Raw genomic sequence first — 22,209 nt, 5'->3', positions numbered from 1 at the left:
CCCAATCTCTGGATTGCAGGGGGAGGTTCTTGTGATTGTTGAGCGTCAGATTGTTATGCTCCATTCTTTGGATAGGGGATATAATGCCAACCTGGTACAACCGCTTTAACATTGGAGGCATGAAGAGACCTCTATGCCATTTATAATCACCATGTGGATTTTATTTTGCTTGTTTTAGTTATTGGTGATTATGATTTTACCAGCATAAAATAGATAGCTCCGACCTTAAATGCTTCAGTCAATAGCAACCTTCACATCTATAAGGTTACCAAATGTTAACTTGAGATGAGATGTTTTGTACGAATCTGTCACCAGAATTTTTTTTTTATTTTTTAAGTTAGATTTTTTTGGGGGAATTTATTGAGATTCTTTAAAAAACATTTTTTCTGTGTTTTAAAAAATGCTATATCTTGCCATTTTTACTCTGGCCTAATAATAGACTGACACTTTATAGAGATTTTCTTTGCAGCAGTCACTCATTTACATCACAGACAAGATAGACAGGATGACTTTACAGCATTTAAGACCTCTAAACACCATCATTACATCCATTACTAACAATAAATAAGGTCAGAGCTTATCTACATCTCCCTGCATAGAGTATATCTTAAAAAACTCTCTATAGACCTCCATTATTGTCTCCTTTCTATTTTTCTCTATGGTCATGAGGCTGCAGTAAAGCAAATCACTTACTGCTGTAAGAAGAAAATCTACAAATGGAAAATTAAAAAAGATGAGAAAAAATATATATCTTTCTCTACTTTAATAAGTTAAAAAATAACTCCCCTTGCAAATATTATTTTGGTATTTTAGTGGCTTTTGCTGTGTTTACGATCATTTAAAGTTAGTTGCAAGAGTTTTTAATGCAGTTGTTGTCAAGTTTAAGGGATGACAATGGATGAACATAAGAGCTGTGGACTAGCAATGATCCCCAGGCCAACTACCACTCAGGCCAATATGTTGATACACCATCAAAAAGAGGAGAGCAAAGATAATTCATCATATTTAAAATAATTATACTATTAAACGCAACAACAAGCAAAAAAATACAAGAACATTTTTAAAAACTTGCTAGATGATAAATCTGCCCCATCATATCTAGTTATGTAGGTTGATCCATTGGATATAGAAGACAAATATTGGATGGATAATAGATACACGATGAATAGATGTGTAGGTAGATACAGGCAGTATATTTTATAATTGTAACCCCAGCCATATTTTTTTTTGTCTCTGTAACTATTGGATTTTAAAAATGTTGCCATCAGAACCAGGATTAACAATAAAGCTTAATTGCAGAGACCTTTAGTAACTGTTATAGCTGTTTAAAGTTGAGTAAATTACCAATTCCCATAGGTCCATTGTAACTAGGGGTCGTCTGTAAGTCAGGTGTTCCTAAGTAGTGTACTTAGAAAGATAACAGATAACAAGATAGATAGACAGAACCAGGGGCACTTACTCATAGATCTAGGCGTGGTGACTTTGGTAAGCTTATTTTGTTTTCCGTGACCTCTTTCATTCTAAAATAAATGTTTAAAATTATGCTAATGAGCAAGAAAATTTCTGTGGGTATTACCAGAGCCTATCCATGCTACAACTTCACAGACTGTTACACTGTCTCCCCCTCAGGACTTGCCCCGCTCTCTGCCACCTGTCATCTCACATAGTGGAAGGGCCTTGGTAACATTCCCAGGAGCCCTTCAGGTCAATTAGCATAATTTTAAAAGTTGATTTTAGAAGGAAGGATGTCATGGATAGCAAAAATTAGAAAAATATCACAGTCACAGTGCCTGGATCTAATAAAGTGTCCCTGGTTTATCATGTTTGATTTTTCTGTGTTTTTTTTGCCCTGTTTTTTGTCTCTCTGTTTTCTTTTTGGTAAATGAAGGGAACATCAACCAGTTGTCATTTACCATTTAGAGTAGGCTAGACAAGTAGGTAGTGATTGCTGGAAGGGTCTAGCTTTAGCTGTCTGTGTCTGTCCTTTTCTATCTTATTGTCCCTTCCAAAAGCAACATTGCAGATAGATGATAGATTGATAAATGTAGATGGATAAATAGACTAAATTATTTTCCATTTATTGTAATCCACAGCACATTCATTTCAAGTGATGCTGTTTTATAAATGAATTAAACCTTTCTGTTTTCCCGTCTTCCCCTGTTGTCATTTACAAGCAGACCTCTTTAATTTGTTCTCATTTGTTGATCTGTTTAAAATTTTCCTTCTTAATTACGATGAATTGTTCTTGCATTTTTCTGTGTATTGACCAATTTTGCGCTGCTGTTGCAATTGTTTTCGAAGTGACATACTTTCCTCCAACAGTCCTCCTGCCATGCAAGGTCAATTGTAAGTCTTTCTTCTCTAAGCAGCTCCATTGCCTCATGCATCACAATGCAAAATAAAAAAAAAGAAGAAAAAAAAGATCACTTTTAATACTATGAATGCAATTCTTATCCCAACCAGTGGCAGTGGAATTAAGCAGCAGTCTCTAGAGTATAGAATATTCACAATAGCTTCCTACGGTTCAGCGAAAACCATTAATTTCACCTTTCAATAGGGATAAAGAACTTGCAAATTTGATGCAACCCAACAGTGCTTCAGCATTTTGAAGTCCCTATGATTTAGACTGAGCACATTTTTTTTATATGTCTGGTTTTTATTTTATACATATGATTACTATTTACTAGCACCGGCTAAAAAATATTTATTGTTACATTTTAATCATTTTCAATTACGGCACATTATTATTATTTTAATTTAGCCTTTTTAGTCTATGCACAATCTAAGTTTCCATTTTACCTAATTATATAAATTGTTTAAAAAAAAATGGCCCAATCGTTGAGTCATCATAACTAAATCGCTTCTGTTGTTGAGCCTGCAAGATATGTTAAGTCGATATAACAATAAAATCATAATGAAAATACCACCTTAATAAAGTCACACATGGTGCAGCTTCATCTCAATTCTTTTCTATTACAGTTACAGTATTTTTTCCCTTTTTGTTCTCTGTACCTTATCAGTGCATTTTTATTACATACGAAAAAATTCCTAAATGTTATCTGATTTTGTAGGGAAATTATAAGCAATTTATGATGTTTATGACTTTTCATTATGTATTGTGAAGATATTGAGTACAAAGTTGATTCCCCATTACATTCACATCCTTTTTGGTATAGTGGTGGTTAGAGGGGTTTCAGGCTATCAAAAATGGTGAGCACAACAGGAAACACCTCTCAGCTAATCACTGCTACCTGTTGGGTCTCTACTGTGGTCAGTGATTGGTTGCATAGGCTTTACTTCCACCATTTACTGTGTGACATGATAGGACCATGATAGGACCAGAAAGTAGATTTCATTTGGGATCCCAAGAGTGTTACAATGGGGATATGAATTACTGACCTTGTCCATTTTTTCTTAAAATTTTGAAACTATTGTAAAATAATAAGTTACATCTTTAACTGTTATGAAAATATCTCAGACAGACTTTAATGCAGTAAGAAAATGGTTTGGATGGACTGAAAGAACAGTCAAAGACACTGAGCCCTAAGGCCAAATCCGCTTCCCAGCTGCCCCTACCTAATTGATAAGCCTACACTTTAGGCTGGGCAATTAGTAGTGGTAGGTGACAACTTATTATCTTTCCATTCTTGCACCAAAGTGCAAACATGGAGACAAAGACTGGACAATACAAACATAAAAGATAAGTAAAAAATTATGGGTCAAAGCCAAAAGAAACATGCAGTATAGAATCAATAGGCAAAATGGATGGTCGGAAAACAGGCAAAGGGTCAAGGAATCTAAAATACAGAAGTCAAGATAAACCGCAGCTAGCTCTATATTATCATATTAGCATATTGGAAGACAAACCTTTTATGAGATGTCAGAGTCCTGATCCAGAATGTGATTGGACCCAGCTGGGGGGAAAAGGGTGAGGAAAGGAGTATTCTTCCCACAACTTAACTCTGTGCAACCCAGAGAAAATCCCCAGGAGACAGACTGGTGTGGTGGAATTCTTGTCAGGAAAGAATCAAAGTAGTGTTCGGACTAGCAAGGACAGAATGTATCCTAACAAAATCACATTCATCAGCGTATCCTGACCCATACTTTACGGACACAGCATGGTGCTGAAGCACCAGAGATGTTACACAGACATATAAAAATATACTCAAAGAATTCCTCAAAAAATGTATTGAATTTTAATATAATACAATTTCAAACCCCTCTAATAGTATATAGATGGCCTATCCATTGGAACGGTCCTGTCTAGAAAATTCTTTTATGGGAAATCCTTGTGTACAGACATACCTGGTTTGTATGTGCACACATTTTGTAAATTGGAAACCTCTAATCGTAACTTATCACCAATGAGGACAAAATGATTAGCTGTAAAATTGAACATACCGATCAGGGGAACCACATAAACCAGTCATACTTTCGGTACAGTACACAGAGATTAGACTAGTTTGATGGATTTATTTAATGTCAAATTTGATGAATCAGTGTGATGTCTTTATCTGTCCTAAAAATCAACTGATCAAATCTACATTCTGATTTCCAGGCATACCTGCACCGAAAAGATATTTACAAAAATGAGTATTGAATAAGGCAGAGTTTTCATGTTCTAATCCTGCTAAATAAAACATTTCTAATTCTTAAGGAATCTGGGCTCGCAAGCTGAACCGGTCCCGCTGACATTTCATCCTCCTTATCATCTGTGATGAATGCTAAAAAACTAATAGGTGTAGATGGAAATATAGCTATAACTAACACATGTTCTTACATTATGAAGTGATGGGTTTCTTGTTAGAGAAACTCTTTACAGTGTCATGTGCCGGCACTTGACTACTGGAACTAAAAACAATCAGTATCGGGGTCAGTACACACTTCATCATAGCAATATTTTTGCTATATTTATCTTCACTTTTCACCAGAGTAGTCAAAATTTTTTTTTTGTCAAAGGCCACATTATCCTTGTGGTTGCTATCAAGGGGACAATTGCATTCCCGTCATGGGGCCAGCATGTTGTGGGGAGCTCACTGCTGTATACAGATGACATGTAAACTTTATGTGTTTAGGCTATTACATGGCTAGGAGAACCACTAAAGAACTGGCTCTGCATTTAAACAACTGACTAGTAGTGTAGATTTGTACCGTGTTAGCCATGGAGAGCAGAAGAAGAGTGAAGAAATCAGGCGATACCTTTTTGAGGCTAACTGAGTATATTTGATGTTGAGCTTTTGAGATTACTAGTTCTCTTCGTCAGACATGATGTTTTGCATAACATCATGTCTGACGAAGAGAATTAGTATTTTCGAAAGCTCACCATCAAATATAGTCAGTTAGCATCAAAAAGGTATCGCCTGATTTCTTCACTCTTCTTTTAAACAACTGAATCAGTTTTGTTTTATTAGTAGACCATGGGGGCCACATAGAAGGAACAGGCAGGCCCATTTTGGTCCACGGCCATGCGTTTGATGCATGTGTCTTACACTCTTTAATGTTTGCCGATCTGAGCACCACTGAAACTAAAGGAGATATGTGGGTTCATCTTCCTCACTGTTTGTTCAATGTTCAGGACACCTTTACACTACATATAAAAAGTACACCCAGTTGTAGAAAAAATTAGAAAACTTCCAGTGTCCTTTAAAATCCATTTTCTTTATTCCAAAACATCTTTTTATGGACCGTAGGATGTTGAGAGACGGTGACAGTAAATCAAAATATAAGCATATCTGCAATGCATTTCGGACCTCCGTCAAGCACACAGTTATGTTGGAACTACTAGTAGTGTCCCTCAAGCAGCATTTTCCCATCAGCAATGTAATTTTTATCTTGTACATTTGCAGCTCAGTGGCTCCTGCTGCTTCTTGTCAACAAATATCATTCCAATGTCTACTTACCAGCACTTTCTGGGAAGATATGCCGTAAGATGATTGTACAAGTTCAGTCACAGGCCAAAACAAGACTGCTTACTCTACGCCTAGAGGAGATGCGGTTCTACCCTCACCATAGAACTGTAACACTGTGGAAATCTATACTGCAGGAAATTGTTCAGGAGGGGCCAGGATGCCTTTCAAGAGAGTAAACACATCACGTTATGGAAATAAATTATTTGTAATTAGTTGATGTTGATCCAAGAGTGATTCTCACTGCCATATTGGATTTGCCTATCCCTGGATCAGTACTCTAGGATTTATAGTTTGATTGACCAATATCTATTTTCAACCTTTTTCTACTGTGATAGTGTGATGCAGACCGTGGGAATAAACCGGTGACACAGACAGTGGGCCCTAATGCTAAACCCACATCCTAGCTGTTCTTTCCAATTGCTCGACCCTCCCTAAGTAGGAGGTAGAGAACTAGAAGACAATCCCTCCCTACGCCAAAGGGCAAGATGAAACAACACAATACAAGCACAGAAAAATTGTCAACAAACCGGGTCACAGAAGACTAAAAACGGCACTGGACTAAGTGTGAACAAAACACTAATAGAAGACAGTTCCATTGCATAGAGCTTTGTCAGTCACAACAGTTAACCCTTGCTGGACCCGAGCATACTCCAGGAGGATATGGGTGTGGTGCAATCAGCCCAAATTTTACCACTTAGCTAAATGCGTGTTCACATATTCGAAGAACATGGAGACAAAATTAGTGTCTTTTCAGATGTAAATCACAGACAGAGGATGACACTGATATAGATGTTACAGAAACTATCATAATCAATATACAATGTACCTACTTTTTTAAGTTTTGGGTTAAAAATTTGCTATCATAACTTGGTTAGTCAAATTAATTTTCCAATTTACTCCTATTGTTTTATACATTGGTTCTTGCACAAAATTACTATAGAAAATACTTGGGCCAAAAAAATAAGATGTAACATTATCACATTCGTGCATAGAAGCTTTTGGTGTCCTTCACATTACAAGCTTTTATTGTAAAGCTGGTATTTCATAAAAAGTAGTGTAAAATAGCTTAATGTACAAGAAAATACCATTGTATATAGCCTGAAGACAAAGATGTTATCAGTATCCCACTTTACCTCAATATGATGAAGTTATTATATGGTTTCTCATGCAAATAAAATAGTGTATTTGTGTTGAACTTGTTTAGTCATGTTTTATATACCGTTGGTACGGATAGTATTCAGACCCATTTAAAATTTTCGCTCTTTGTTTCATTGCAGGCAGTTGGTAATATCAAAAAAGTTCTTTTTTTGCTCAATAATATACACTCAGCACCCCACCTTGACAGAAAAGAGACCCTTTGCTGTGACACTCATATTTAGCTCACATGCTGTCCATTTTCATGTCCATGTCCAGCTGTGTTTAATTAAACTTATTGCACTTAATTAAAGGGAGACGCCAGTCTATTTAAGACCTCTCAGCTCACAGAGCAGATGAGAATTATGAGGTCTAAGGAATTGCCCAAGGACCCCAGAGACAGCATTGTGGCAAGACCAAAGTTGCAAAAGAATTTTTCTAACACTCAAGGTTCCTAAGAGCATAGTGGCCTCCATAATCCTTAAATGGAAGACGTTTGGACGACCATAACTCCTTCTTGACCTGGCCATCCAGCCAAACTAAGCAATCGTGGGAGAAGAGCCTTGGTGAGAGAAGCAAAGAAGAACCCCAAAATCACTGTGGTTGAGCTCCAGATATTTAGGGAGATGGGAAAAAGTTCCACAAAGGCAACTATCATCGCAGCCTCCACCAGTCAGGGCTTTATGGCAGAGTGAGCTGATGTAAGCCTCTCCTCAGTGAAAGACATATTAAAACCCACATACAGTTTGGAAAAAAACACATGAAGGACTCCCAGACTATGAAAATAGGATTCTCTGGTCTGATGAGATGAAGATTCTAACCGGTATGTGTGGAGAAAACCAGGCACTTCTCATCACCTGCCAAATACAATCCCAGCAGTGACACATGGTGGTGGCAGCATCATGCTATGGGGGAGGGACAGGGCCACTGTTTACAACTGAAGGAAAGATGAATGCGGCCAAGTACAGAGATATCCTGGATGAAAACCTCTTGCAGAGTGCTCTGGACCTCAAACTGTGCCGGCGGGTTTGTCTTTCAACAAGACAATGGGCCACATTTATTAAAACCCCTGCAGAAGTTTTCTGTCAGACTTTGCTCATTCTTTTTTGTGCAAACTGCTTGCACATGTATGTGTTTGCGACACATATGTGTTGCATGCCTCCTTCAGTAACCCACTGAAGGGGGTAATCTGGTTCACACTTGGCCCGTGGGCTACATTTATCATGCAAAGTCACGCCCTAAGTTAAAGGTGCACAAAGAAAAGTTGGTGCACTATGTTCTAGCAGTGCGCACGGCACCAGATTCATGAAGAACAGACGCCACAAATCTTGAATCTGGCGCCCTCTGCTCACTACACAGGCAAACTGCACCTAGTACACTTTGCTCTGTTTTTAGTAAATATGCCTAAGCGCACAGCTAAAGTAACAAAGCAGAGGCTGAAGAACAACTCTGTGACCATTCCTGACTGGCCCAGCCACAACCCTGACCTAAACCCATTTGAACATCTCTGGAGAGACTTGAAAATGGCTTCTACCAACGTTCACCTTCCAACCTGAGGGACCTGGAGAGGATCTGCAAGGAAGAATGGCCAAGGATCTCCAAATCCAGTTGTGAAAAGCTGCATCTTCGCAAAAAGACTCATGGCTGCACTAGCACTAAAGATGCTTCTACTCAATACTGAGCAAAGGGCCTGAATACTTATGACCATGTGGTATTTTTCAGTTTTTCCTGTTTAATAAATTAGCAAGAATATTTACATTTCAGTTTTTTTCTGCTAAGATGGGGGGCAGTGTGTACCGTATATACTCGAGTATAAGCCGGCCCGAGTATAAGCCAAGGTACCCAGTTTTACCACCAAAAACTGGAAAAACCTATTGCCTCGAGTATAAGCCGAGGGTGGGAAATGCATTGGTCAAAGCCCCCTTTATGTATATAGCCTGCCAGCCCCTTTATGTATATAGCATGCCAGCCCCTTTATGTATATAGCCTTCCAGGCCCTTTAGCTATATAGCCTGCCAGCCCCTTTGTCTATATAGCCTGCCAGCCCCTTTAGCTATATTACCTGCCAGCCCCCTGTTACCGGTAAAAACAGCTCATCGTCATGCCTCAGGTCCGCGGCAGCTCCGTGGCCGTTCCTCTTCTGTCTTCATGCCGGCTCACGGCCGCGACAGCCCCGTGCGCACGGAGCTATCACGACCATGAGCTGGCATGAAGAGAGAAGAGGCGCAGCCATGGAGCTGCCACGGACCTGTGGCATGAAGATGAAGAGGAGCTGTCCGGGCCGTCGGAATGGTGAGTAGTAAGTTTATTATTTTTGTATACCCAAGTATAAGCCGAGTGTTGAATTTTTAGCAGAAAACTCGGCTTATACTCGAGCATATATGGTACATTAATGAACAAAAATAGAACTTTTTTGATCTTACCAATTGGCTGCAATGAAACAAAGAGTGAAAATTTAAAGAGGTCGGAATACTGTATGTAACTGTGTGTAATTACCACAAGCTCTTATTAGTGTAAAATGCTTGGATGTTATCTAAAATATTTAATGCAGATTACTGCTAATATTGAATTTGATCCTGTTCAGTGCAGTATAGTTAAGTATAGTGTAATGAACTGTATTGTATACGTGTCAGATCAAATTAAATAGCCTTTAGCACACCTGTTGTCTTTGTCTATAGAGTTGGTGTTATCCACTTTGGACAATGGCATATATAAAAATAAAAAAGAGCACATTCTCACCTCTCTGCGGTGCTGTGGTTCAGCATTGTGCCACCCGTCGCCGGTGACCACTGTTTGTATACAGAGAATCCGTGGCGAAGTGACATTGAAAAATGTGCACCCATTACAGCAGTAGTTTCATGCCGTAGGTGCACACACTGTCAACATGAGGTCACTGCAGAGCCTCTGTATACACACATAGTGACAGGTGGTGCTGCAGCAATAAAGAGCATCGGAGACAAGCCAGCATATAGCGGGAGATTTATCAGGAGTGTCTGAGAGCAGAACTGTTCTAGTTGCCCATGGAAACCAATCAGAGCTCAGCTTTGTTTAATAAACAGCAGTGGGAAAATGAAAGCTGAGCTCCAATTGGTTTCCATAGGCAACTAGAACAGTTCTGCTATAAGATGCTTCTGAAAAATCTCCTCCATACTCTTTGTTATTTTCCTATTAAAATATAAAAACAGTAACATAATGCAGATATTTAATATAGAGGTATCTTTAAAGGGGCAATAAATTAGGGCTGGGGCTGGCTTTTAAAAAAAAATAAACATGTACTCACCTTCTTCGTTGCTCCTGATGTTCCGCACCACGGTCCGTCTGAACCTTGCCCCTGTTTGTTTACAGGGGCTCAGAAGCTACGCTCGGGTAGCTTCAGGCCGACAGATGTGGCCGGCCACTCTCATCCGTCCCTATCTCTCAGCTTTGAGATATGGTGACAGATGGAAGCGGCCCCTGTAAACAAACACGGGTACCGATCAGACGGAGCGCGCTGCGGAATATCAGGAGCGATGGAGGAGGTGAGTGCACGTTTATTTTTTTAAAAGCACTCCCTAGCCGGTCCCTAATTTATTGCTACTCTCGGATAACCCCTTTAATTGTCCAGAGGAACTGTTCTTTTCTTGTAAAATCATCCCACAGAATAGGTCAATACAAACATAACAATTGACTCCCCCTATAATTCATGGAAAATATCAGTAAATATACAGCTGCAAATAAAGAACATAATACCAATAATAATGCCACAGATTTCTATGGCATCCTGCAAAACACAATGGTCTTAATAATGAATATTTTACTCATTACAAATTCCATTTTGCATTTTCATGTTTACTTCTTTAGAATTATTAGAAAATAATACAATTATATTTACTTATTTTCTATTGTGTAGATGAAACAAAACAATGAAAACTACTGTCCACCTATGTACCTTAGATGCAGTTGTCCAGAATCCCATGGATATATTATGAGCGTTTTGTGAAACCCATGGACACATTATGAGGAAGTTGGTGCTAATTTCTGATTAATTGATATCACACTGATTTGCTTATATTATTGTGTCAAAGAAAAAAGTGGACGTCCATCTATGAAGACATAATTATTACTACTCAGTGCTGAACATGACTCCTGACCCCTGTGGATACATTGTGCAGAAGGTGGTACTCATTTCCCATAATTGACTTCACGCTGATTTGCTGATATAGTTCATTCTCATGAGGTCGCATGAAGGAGGTTCAAAAACATGCTGTATTTTCCATAGAAACTGAAGCACACAAAGTACACACATTTCTAATTTCACACTGTAATTACCTCATGCATAATATTTGCCTGGCAGCATTCTGGAAAGAAAAACAGGAACCAAAAATGGAACTTATTTGTACTATTAAGTGATGTTCTTGATACGTCAGATGTTATTTTGTACAAACCAGCAGTAGTATGTGTCACAATCATATCACACATGTAAAAGATATAACCGATACAGTTAGAAAAATAAAATGTAAAAATTCTATTAAATGGCCATATTAAAGGGGTATTCCCATCTGGGCATTCACTTTCAATTTCATTAATCTGCCATGTATATACATTTCTTCAGTTGCATGTTATGTGTGAAGATAATTTCCATAAATATAACCATGGTGTCCCTTAGTAATGAAATAGTTGGTCTTGGATACAACCACCCTCTCTTTTGGCAGCAGTGGCCAAGCATGCGCTATTAAAGGTGTCAGACCACATGGATTACCATAGGATGGCTGTGGTACATGCAGGGGCGTAACTACAGTGGTAGCAACTGCTATGGGGCCCTGGCATCTAACCTGACACACTAAAAAATGAAGAATTGTGCACCATTATATACATATTATGCTGCATATAGAATAAAATGCACATCTTATACAGTACACAACATGCATTGGCGTCATAGATATGAAATGTCGGGGGAGTGGAGGGGACAGCAGATTCACAGGACTTGAGATCTCTCATTTCTAATTTCTGCCGTGTACTCCCCCCCCCCCCTAGTGGGGGGAGACAGAGCTAGTGGGACAGATCTGTGCAAGTGTATAAATGTATATAACAGTACATAAATGTGTGAGTATACAGATACAGGCGGTCCCCTACTTGAGAACACTCCACTTACAGAAGACCCCTAGTTGCAAACGGACCTCTGGATGTTGGTAATTTACTGTAATTTAGTCCAGGCCTACAATCATCAGCTGTAACAGTTATCACAGGCGTCTGTAATGAAGCTTTATTGTTAATTCTGCTACTTATGACAACCCAACATTTTTAAAATCCAATTGACACAGAGACCAAAAAAATTCTGGCTGGAGCTACAATTATAAAATATACAGTTCCGACTTACATACAAATTCAACTTGTTGTACATAACCCGAGGACCGCCTTGTACTCTTATTCCGGCCACGGCTCTATAATTTCTTCATAGCAAAGAAAGAGTAAGCCGATGCCTCATACCTACAGAAAAAACAAAAACATTAAATATTAATATTCATTGACAGATGTCTCCTCACCCCGGCATGATGTTTCAGGAGAGTTGTGAGGCCTCTGTGTACATTTGTAGTGTCTGAACCATGTGATTATGGCTTTTCCTTAATATGTAATGGTGCCATTAGTTGTCACACACTCCTGCCAGGATTGTCAACTTCCCTTTCTGATAATTTGTATAAAAATGTTATAGACATAAATAGACATAATTTAAAAACAAAGAATAAATTATGAAGATTATGAGTCGTATATATCTCCAGCATAGCGATCCAGCACTTACTGTCAATCACTCTAATAACCTGTGTCTATTTTTCATTTAATGGTCGATAATAGTTGCCTATTCTTAGTGACTGAATGTATATTTATGGAAAAACCTAACTTGTTTCTTACTCTGTTTATTCTTATTAACTTATGGTTCACTTTAAAGGGGTTGTTCACTTTCAGCGAATATTTATATTGTTTATATAAAGCAAATGTATACAATTTTCCAATATACTTCCTGTATCAATTCATCGCAGTTTTCTATATCTCTGCTTGCTGTCATACTATAGGAAGCTTTATTGTTTACTTCCTGTGGACATAAACCAGTCCCTGAAATGGGTCATTTTTCTTAGACTGTGTGCAAAAGACAGGTTAGAGATTCAGGAGAAATGGAAAAGTGACTCTTTATACCAGATAGAGAACATAATCCAGGGGATGAATAAATTAAGAGACTGTGAAGTATGTATGCCTGATGGGGGGTGATAAATATAAAAAAATTATTAAGCTTGGGTTAGGATCTGTGGCCTTGAACACGCAATACGTATACAGGCAGTCCCCAGGTTACGTACAAGATAGGGTCCGTAGGTTTGTTCTTAAGTTGTATTTGTATGTAAGTCGAAACTGTATATTTTATAATTGTAGTTCCAGACATTTTTTTAATTTTTTGCCCCAGTGACAATTGGAGTTGACATTTTTTTTGCTGGAATGGGACCAAAGATTATCAATAAAACTTCATTACAGACACCTTACAGCTCATCATTGCAGCCTGGGGCTATAGTAACATCCAGAGAGCTTCACCAAAGGTTCACCAAAGGTCACAGTGGGCAGAGTGGTCCGTCTGTAACTATGGGTTGTCTGTAAGTCGGGTGTCCTTAAGTAGGGGACCGCCTGTACTCATGAGATTAAAAAAGAAAGGAGGAGAAAAAAGGAAAAAAAAATCATTATATTATTAGGCGGATGAAATAATGGGGGGGGGGGGAACCTGAGGAAATGGTTTGATAGAGGAAGGTAAGATAAGAGGAAGAAAGAAAAGAGGGGATTCTTTTTTGGTTAGATAATTTTTTTCCTTTTGTCTTTTTTTTTTTTTGCTTTTCCTTCCTGTAATTGATTGCACAACTTGTACAACTTTTATGATTCATTGTTTGCAATTTAATGTATGTTGTGTTGAACAATAATAAAAAAAAATTTAAAACAAAAGACAAAAACCAGTCCCTGAAATGGGTCTCATGATGACCCCCTAACACTAACGGTCAAGCTAAAAGTGCGAGAGACCAGAAAACCGCTGCAGTGCTGCAACTTGGACTCAAAAAAGTGCGCTGAGTACAGTCTCTTTTTTCACCACACCTGTTTCAGCCTCCAGAGTTTTTTCCAAGAATGATAGAAACCCCTTTAACTGATGTGATTATAACATTTATACTTAGGTAATTCACAGAATAATTTCACAGTGGAAAAATGCAGTACAGGTTACACTCAATACTGTGATTTCACGACATTGAAATATTAAAAAAAAATATACTTATTGTAGAGATAATAAAATATTGATTGACAGTACTAATATAATCCAAACAGTGATGTCAAAAGAAATTCTTAAAACAATAATGTGACAGCACATAGGTAATACAGAGTGACATAAAGGTATGGGGACACTGCTCACAGTGATGCCACAGGAAATTTGATCACTATAGAGAATTTTTAATAACAATACTCTCTATAAAACATTGATAAAATCAGACAAAAATAATCGAATGTGGATAATTTAAACAATAGGAATTGATTGCTGATCAAGAGTTTACAACCAATAAGGAAGAAGGAGTATTACATAAAGTACTGTAACATTGTACTATGGTCTGACCAGGGATTTGTTTCCTTATCATGATTACCTTTGTCTCATCATACATCCCATATTTTAATTTTCCTAATCAGCAGATGCCTGGCTGTGTTTTACTATTTAATACATAATAATATTTTCATTTTCCTCTTCCCAACTTTATTAGCCATTTCTCCAATTCCTTTGTAATATTATACTATCCTCCTCTGTGTACATTTCTTTACAGAGCTTAGTATCATCTGGACATGAAAATTCGACAGTGTTCACACAATAATGAAATAATTTGCCTGGTGTTGTCACAGATTAGGAATAATGTCAAAGAAACCCATATGAATAGATGAAAGTATAGTAATAAACACAGTGATGTCACAGTAGAGAGATGAGCAGTTCTTGTGGCAACATGTCCAATTGACTTGGAAAGCCTTTAGGGCCCAGGTGTAGCAAGCAGGGGTCTATCAGCCATGAGGCGAGTTGAGCCTCTCTCCTCAGGCAGGACCATCTGCATCAAAAGAGGGGGCATCATCAGTGGCGAAGACGCCTACTACAAAGCAGGACTTGACTATTAAAAATAGGTGGAGGGGGCATACCTCAGGCAGCAGATGGTTTAGGTCACCCCTGGTAGCAGGAGTATCTGCAGCCAAGATTTCTTGCCTCATTCACAGTATTTGAAACAAGTAGTTTCTCATTTACAGTTTACTATTAATAATATTCATGACTATAAAGTTATTGTTTAGACTGTAAATGCATTTTAATGTGTTTAAGTCAAATCACAGTATGCACTCATAATTTTGGATATCTTCCAGTTTACAGCAGATATTATAATATTGGAGAATATAGGAAAGGTATAATGGCAGGATTACCGCTAGATTCTGGCACTTGCTGAATGTTCTTCTCACAGTCGAGACGTTTATAAGGAAGGAAGCTGTGCTATACCACTGTTCCCATCAAGGGGCACCTCTCCTCCCTCTTCATACATCCACAGACTTAGAGTTTAGACTTTTGATAATATTTTTACAGACATAGATGAAAAATCTTTTGAAGTCTCTTCAGAGCTTTGTCTTTTGTCAGATAATCTTCGCAGGTCTTCATCGCCAACACTCTGCAGGACTCTTTTATGGCTGCCATTATTACATCATTTCAGATACACAACAAACCATGTATAATGTGGCTATTTCATGCCATCCATTTAAGTCTGATTTCTTACTTCATCTCCAAACTGATGAAGAAAATGAGGAGATTCAGCAAAGACAATGTAAGTAGTATTGCATAGGCTACAGCACATTTTAGTGTGATTGCACCTATTGTACGAAGAAATGTATTGTTAAAAAAGTGAATGGAAAGAAATGTAGAATTACTTATGTGTCGCTTAACGTAATTATAATTATCACTGTATACTTCCCAGTCACAATGAATGAGCTGAGTTTCTAGAATAAGAGTGGAGGTAAATCAAATCTCCCGGTCATGTTAATATAGAAACTGTGTGGCTCACTGATGCCATTTATATACATTTGAGTGCAAGATTGAGTGTTTTAGGTAGTTATTCAGGCCATATACATTGCATTTATTTTGGGCAAACTCACTAATTTCATCAGGACTGGCCAGCCATCTCCTTTATGTATGCTGTCCTCCCATTCTTCCAGATAGCAGATGTCGTGGGGATGTGTAAGATACGATATGAAAGTACTTTATTGATCCCCAGGGGAAAAATTGTTTTGTACATAGTGTTCCGGCAGTTGATACGCACAGAGACAGGCTTTACATTACAGTTACATACATACTCTACAAGAGGCACATATTTATGCATGCTCCTTATGGTATGGGGACCGGAGGGCTGTTCTACAGCCTGGCAGGTCTCCAGCAGGTGGTGTGTGCAAGAAATATAGAGGGAGAGGCTGATGTACTAGTTCTCCCTGGGGTAGCCCCTGAGTGTCTGTAAGATAGGTCCCTGGGTAATAGAGGGGAAGTCCGTGGTGGTAGACAGCCATATCCAGGCATTAGACGGAGGCAACATTGTGCAAAATAACTCATGTTTTTTAAATTGAACAAGTAGCAGGTAACGGGCCTAAATGGTAAACAGCAGATTCTGGTACTGGAGTGGTCATGGAGAGGGTCCTCAGGAATAGTGCACCAGCATGGTAGTAGATGCAGGCTGGGATGGAGCTGTGTCCAAACTGTGGAAGCTGCAGCTCTGGGTTTGAGTCTCCTCACTCTGGTCCTGGGATTAGGTTAAGAGTCAGTACTGAAAGTGTACTGAAAAATTTTCTTTCTGTGTTCACTGAGTCTTGTGCTCCTCCCTACCCAGGGGATTTTATGTTCATTGTCAGGCGGTAGCACCTCTCCAATCAGACTCCAGCTTACAATACAGCCAACTCATTGGTCAATAACTTACACCCACTTAACTATTGCCTATAGGATCTACAGCTGCTATTACATAATGATCAGGTTCTGGAACATTCACCTGGAGAGGGCACTTTTGGCAACTACCAGCCTGCCTATGTATTGGCAGGGGTGTTGCACTTAGTTGCAAACAAACACTTATAGGACAGTACAGGTTAACAATTGAGATCTAATATGCTTTAATATGCTCTATAGTTTTTTTTGGAGAGAAGATAAACAGAAATGTCAGAAATGTTTATCGTTGTCTTTTTCTCCTCTAGACTTTGAGACAATATACACACCTTGAGGAGTCAGAAAAGATTCTAAAAAATGATGTTTCCATTGGAGCCAAATGCTACAGACACTGCTTCTCTCCATTCCAGTGGTCAGCAGCTATTCCCAGATAGATAGCAACAAATTTTCAGTATTGTGGTTATTTTATTACTGGATGAGGTTATTTATTAAGAGCAACTCTCTGTTCTTGCATATGTACCCTAATAGCACAGAAAATTTAAAGCACCACTATTGTTGATTTTTGTATTTTTGTTGAAAGTAAAAATAATAAATGGAAGGATATGAAACCAAACTGTGTCAACTGTGTAGATGGAAGCCCTGCCCCACTTCCACGGCAGATGCATCAGGAGGCTTAGACCTATTGAGGTATCCTGCTGGTTGGCTGGGCCACCCTACAATTCTACAGCAGACCCTTCCTGGTGTAGATTTGTGCAAAAACTAGCAAACATCCCTTCAGGTCCCCTCTGCGCCCTCTTGATTTGAAATTACTGGTACCGTAATACACCGTCTATCGCACTGCAGTTCCATCTCCGTCAGTCCCATTGAGATAAATAGAGCAATAGAAATAACTAACTGCCCTGTTCCTTTTATGGTACGACTTATCTCCATTCTTGGGATTCATGAGAATCTCTCTTCTAGGACCCTAACTGATCAGCAAGTTGTCCCTTATACTGTGGATAGGGGAAACTTGATGGAGGAGGACAACCCCTTTATAGTTAAACGTGAAAGCTGTAGAATAGAGACATGTTAATTGAATAGTGTTTTTTGGCAGATAAGGCTCATAAATCTTCCTCTCCCACCAGTTTTCTGGCTTCCTCAACCTGCATGCCACTTTGGACATGGGAGAGGGGTGGGCAGAAGGTGTGCAGGGCAGTGAACGCCGGGCCAACCAAAAAAACTTGTGGAGACTATAGCAAAATTCTCCGGCAGTTCAGACCTGGTCCCTGGTCCAAACTGGCAGAGTTTGTGCCCATATTTACTAAAAAGCCAGAGACACCTTATGGATATGGGTAATGGACTTCCAGCAGGGGGAATTTTAGACTGACATTTAAAACGCTCATTGGGTTAAGAAGTACCTAACTAAATGTCACCTTTTTCCCTACCTATGCAAAGCTTTTTCCGCTCATGTACCTGCTTCACTACTGTGTACCATAGCAATGTGACTAATTATGCACTAGTTAACTTGTTATGTTATGAAAATTTTTATAAAAAATGTATACATAAAAAACACCAGTCTTATAGCATAACTATAACGTTATAATGTTTTTATCAATTATCATATATGATTCCCCCTTGATAAACAATTAGAACGATGCCTACTTTGTGCTCCTCACTCTTTTCTTTCCAAAGTTATGGCATTTTCTGTTCTGAAAGTGTATTACAAAAATCTTTCTCACTAGAGTTAAAGTGGGTGGAGACTAATGTCTGTCAGTCTATGCCCTCAGGCTGAGGCCAGTTAGCTTGTCCACAGATACCATGATGCCTTGTGTTCTTTCTCAAAGTAATTTAGCATTAAATCTATTTGTGGTAGTTTTCCACAAGTAAATCCACTAAACAAAGAACAGTGCACATACAGAAGCCTGGCAGCTTCCATCACATGGAGGAGCAGGGAACATGTAGTAAGTGAAAGAAATCATCAAAATAAACCAGTTACATGAAGTCTATAGCCTGTGCTGTGTGAACACTAAGGGTTAATAGGTTATCTGCAAAGAGCTCATAGTGTGGAGCATGGGGAGGGAAGCAGCATGAAGTGCAGAGAGAGACAGAGAATGTTCTGTAGAATCACAGACTGAGATGGAGGGGCTGATAGGGAACATGGTGGGGGGAGGATCTTGTACCTCACTATTCTGTACAGAAAACATCAGTATCCCTAGTCTCGAACACATCCAGTTCTGCTCCATACAAGGCCAAAGCTCTGTCGCATGACCTCCTTTTCTGTTAGCAGGGAGCAGCAGCCCCTCCCCTCCCAGGAGTCCGTAGAGTTTGTAGAGTTGTTTATAGGATGGCCTACAGGGCTTATCAGCACAGGCGGAGAAAGTAGCCATTGCAGCAATGAGGTAATTTGAGGGGTATAGCAAAGAAACTGCTGGATATCGGTAACAATGATTAAAAAAAACTGTTACAGTTACTCTTTAATGAATTTAATGTAAGTCGGGTGTCCTTACGTAGGGGACCGCCTGTATAGTATTTGGCAAATTGGCATTATAATTCATTAGTCTATGTTCTTGCTGCTGTATTCTAATCCAGTATTTTTCTTTGACAGATGAATGGATTGGGAATCTATGGCATATTCTCATAATTCTCATCATCGATCTCTATAGGGTAATAGATCTCATATGCAATATAAGATAGTGTTAGTGTTTAATCATTTGGTTGTATGTTAAATTCTTGTTATTTCTAGGTGTTTTAGCTAAGTGTGAATAGGGCTTGACCAGCAGGTGAGTTATTGTAAACATTTTATATTTATTGTATATTATATTTAGTTTATGTTATATATTGTTATGTTTTTTTAAATATTTTAATAAAAGATCTACAAGATATATTCTGTTTCAAGGGTATATGATCTCTCTGGAGCACTCTATCTATAGGGGGTTATGTTTCTCTAGTCTTGTGCCATAATCACATTTTATTTAGATCACAAAGTTGAAAGGATGTCTACTCGCTCACCAATCACCCTACAAATAAAAAGAGAATTACATAGGGCACTTTATGAGCTTTACAAACACCACTTTAATGTTTCCCAGATATCTGTTATTTTAAAGAAAATTCTTTTATGCAAATGAGCTTCTTGGAGCCCCAGGGTTACTGTGTTTTCTTCCTTCTACGCATTTTTTCCCTCGAGGAAATTTGAAACAATATGAAAGGGGTGGAAATAATAGAAAGAGGAAAATATAGACATAAGAAGGCGTAGCCGTACCCCTGGTGAAGCGGGAGGTTATTTTGCATAGTTTGTCTCAAAGATACCTGTAACATAGAGGGTTACACAGTGCCGTTTTTACTTGTGGGGTGATTTGATAGTTTGCAGACCCCTCTGAATATGTGCCAGCAGTCATAATGGCTCCCTAAGGGAAAATATGACAATATTTAATGTCATTTTCATCACCTTTTTAAGTTCTTGGCCCGAGAATACACAAAAATCCCATCCCTGCAAATACCTTACTTGGAGCAGTTTTAACTTTTCCCATGTCCATTAGACCTTACAACCTAATCTTGCTCGGCCAATTGCTCCCATGGTGAGATCATTAAGTAAATTATTTTAGGATCAAACAGCCTGCAGGGACAATAGCGTCCCATGTAAGGTAAATGCTTCAAAGATCCCCCCTTTCAAATTATAGTTCTACAGGCTATTCATCACCTCTCGATGGGGCTTGCCCACTATTACTTGGCTTTTGCTCCAGGCTAAGGTAGCACCACTAATTGGGCTTTGTAACAAAACTGACCTGTGGACAGGATAAAACTTGTTTAGAGATTAAAGAATAAAAAAAATTATTCAAGGTTAAAAACACATGAATACCGCGGGTACGTCACCATAAAAAGAGAGGGAATGAATGTCTTCCTCTGGGGTTGTTAATTCAAAAGAATGTGCTCATATACAGCTTGGCCGAATACAAAGGCTCCTTCAGGTATAAGAACTGGTCCACTTTCCACTGATGGACGCTTTGCTCTGTCATTTTCTACATTTCTTTCCAGTTCTTCTCACTGAAGGTCTTTGATCTCTGAGAATAATAGCTTGGCAATAGTTGATCCGATCCCTACAGGTGCAGGGACTTTCTGACAGGTTACCAGGGATCTGCATACAAATGGATTTTGACAGATTTGTGCAGGTACCAATGCTCCAATAAAAGCTGGATCACACTTGCATGAATGGAAGGACTTGTAGTATTTGCATACATTAAAGACAGGTAACTGCAATAGACTTCCAGCTGGGAATTAGGAGAGATTGTCTAGGGGGAAAAGGGAACATAGAAGAGTAAATGGGAGCATCAGCTGCTTTATTTGCAGATGAAAAGGTGCACAGTCTGAGTTATTTTAAGCTAAATGATTCTTGACAAACTGCATTCTAGCTGTGTTACAATGGGGCATTAAGAGGACAAAACATTTCCCAGTATGGAAACAGGACTCACCTGGTGGATTTTCAGACTATATTTAGTCAAGAGCCATGGGCTCCATTATATTCCAGTGTTATAAGTGTCCACTACAGATGTATTATTACCTTACCGAAAACTGAATTGTTTCATTAAACAATTTTAATAAAATATGAGGGTAAAAAACCACTCACAACATATACTAAGACATATGGCATAGACATCTTATGACAGAGTATCACAAAATCATGTTGTTTGGAAAAGATCATCTTATCCTCACACACAACCAAGAGGGAAATCTGGAAAAGGATATAAACACAAGCTGGATGGCGATGCGTCATTCAGTGCAACAACTTCATATTTTTGTCAGACTCACGCGGCTTGTGCATAGGGGGCCGCCATCTTCCCAGAGTCATTTCTCTATCTCATAAACCATTTATTGAAAGAATACACTTGAGTCTATTGCTCTTTTTTTGTTTTTTCCCCCCGACCGTCCCTCCCTGTACAATTGTGGATTCCTCCAATCAACCGTACCCGACTGCAGTTTTTATAGAAGGAAAGTATATGTTTACCTCTGATTTGGAGGAACTTTACATAATACATGAAGGGATTACATAAATTACATGTTTTATTCTAGTAAGATGTCCCCTTTTAGCCTATATGATCATCTAAACATGGAGCAGGTCACTGGGAATATCAAATGATGGTTGCCACTTATAGACTACTAAATAAATTAGTCTTCTATGTGCAAATGAGATAAAGACTATGATAACAGTTTTTATAACTTTAATGATAAATACTTAAGACTAGAATGTGATACATTTTT

General features: G+C 38.6%; 2 long non-coding RNA genes across 3 annotated transcripts; both read right to left on the bottom strand.

Annotated features, from left to right (window-relative positions):
- Positions 1 to 2,140: 2,140 nt before the first annotated feature.
- LOC140134244 (uncharacterized) lies at positions 2,141 to 9,985 on the bottom strand. Of its 2 annotated transcripts, none has more exons than XR_011856154.1 (3): positions 9,703 to 9,985; positions 5,901 to 6,070; positions 2,141 to 2,378 (listed from the first exon to the last, which is right to left on the bottom strand). It is a non-coding gene; the product is annotated as an uncharacterized lncRNA (long non-coding RNA). The 2 variants fall into 2 exon arrangements; XR_011856153.1 differs by having other exon boundaries at positions 9,783 to 9,985.
- A 10,341-nt stretch (positions 9,986 to 20,326) lies between these two features.
- LOC140134243 (uncharacterized) lies at positions 20,327 to 21,238 on the bottom strand. Its single transcript, XR_011856152.1, has 2 exons — positions 20,813 to 21,238; positions 20,327 to 20,360 (listed from the first exon to the last, which is right to left on the bottom strand). It is a non-coding gene; the product is annotated as an uncharacterized lncRNA (long non-coding RNA).
- Positions 21,239 to 22,209: the final 971 nt, after the last annotated feature.

This window comes from Engystomops pustulosus, chromosome 5 (assembly GCF_040894005.1).
Source record: "Engystomops pustulosus chromosome 5, aEngPut4.maternal, whole genome shotgun sequence".
NCBI lineage: Eukaryota > Metazoa > Chordata > Amphibia > Anura > Leptodactylidae > Engystomops > Engystomops pustulosus.
The sequence above is the reverse complement of the archived record's forward strand: the minus strand, read 5'-3'. Positions and strand labels throughout refer to the sequence as shown.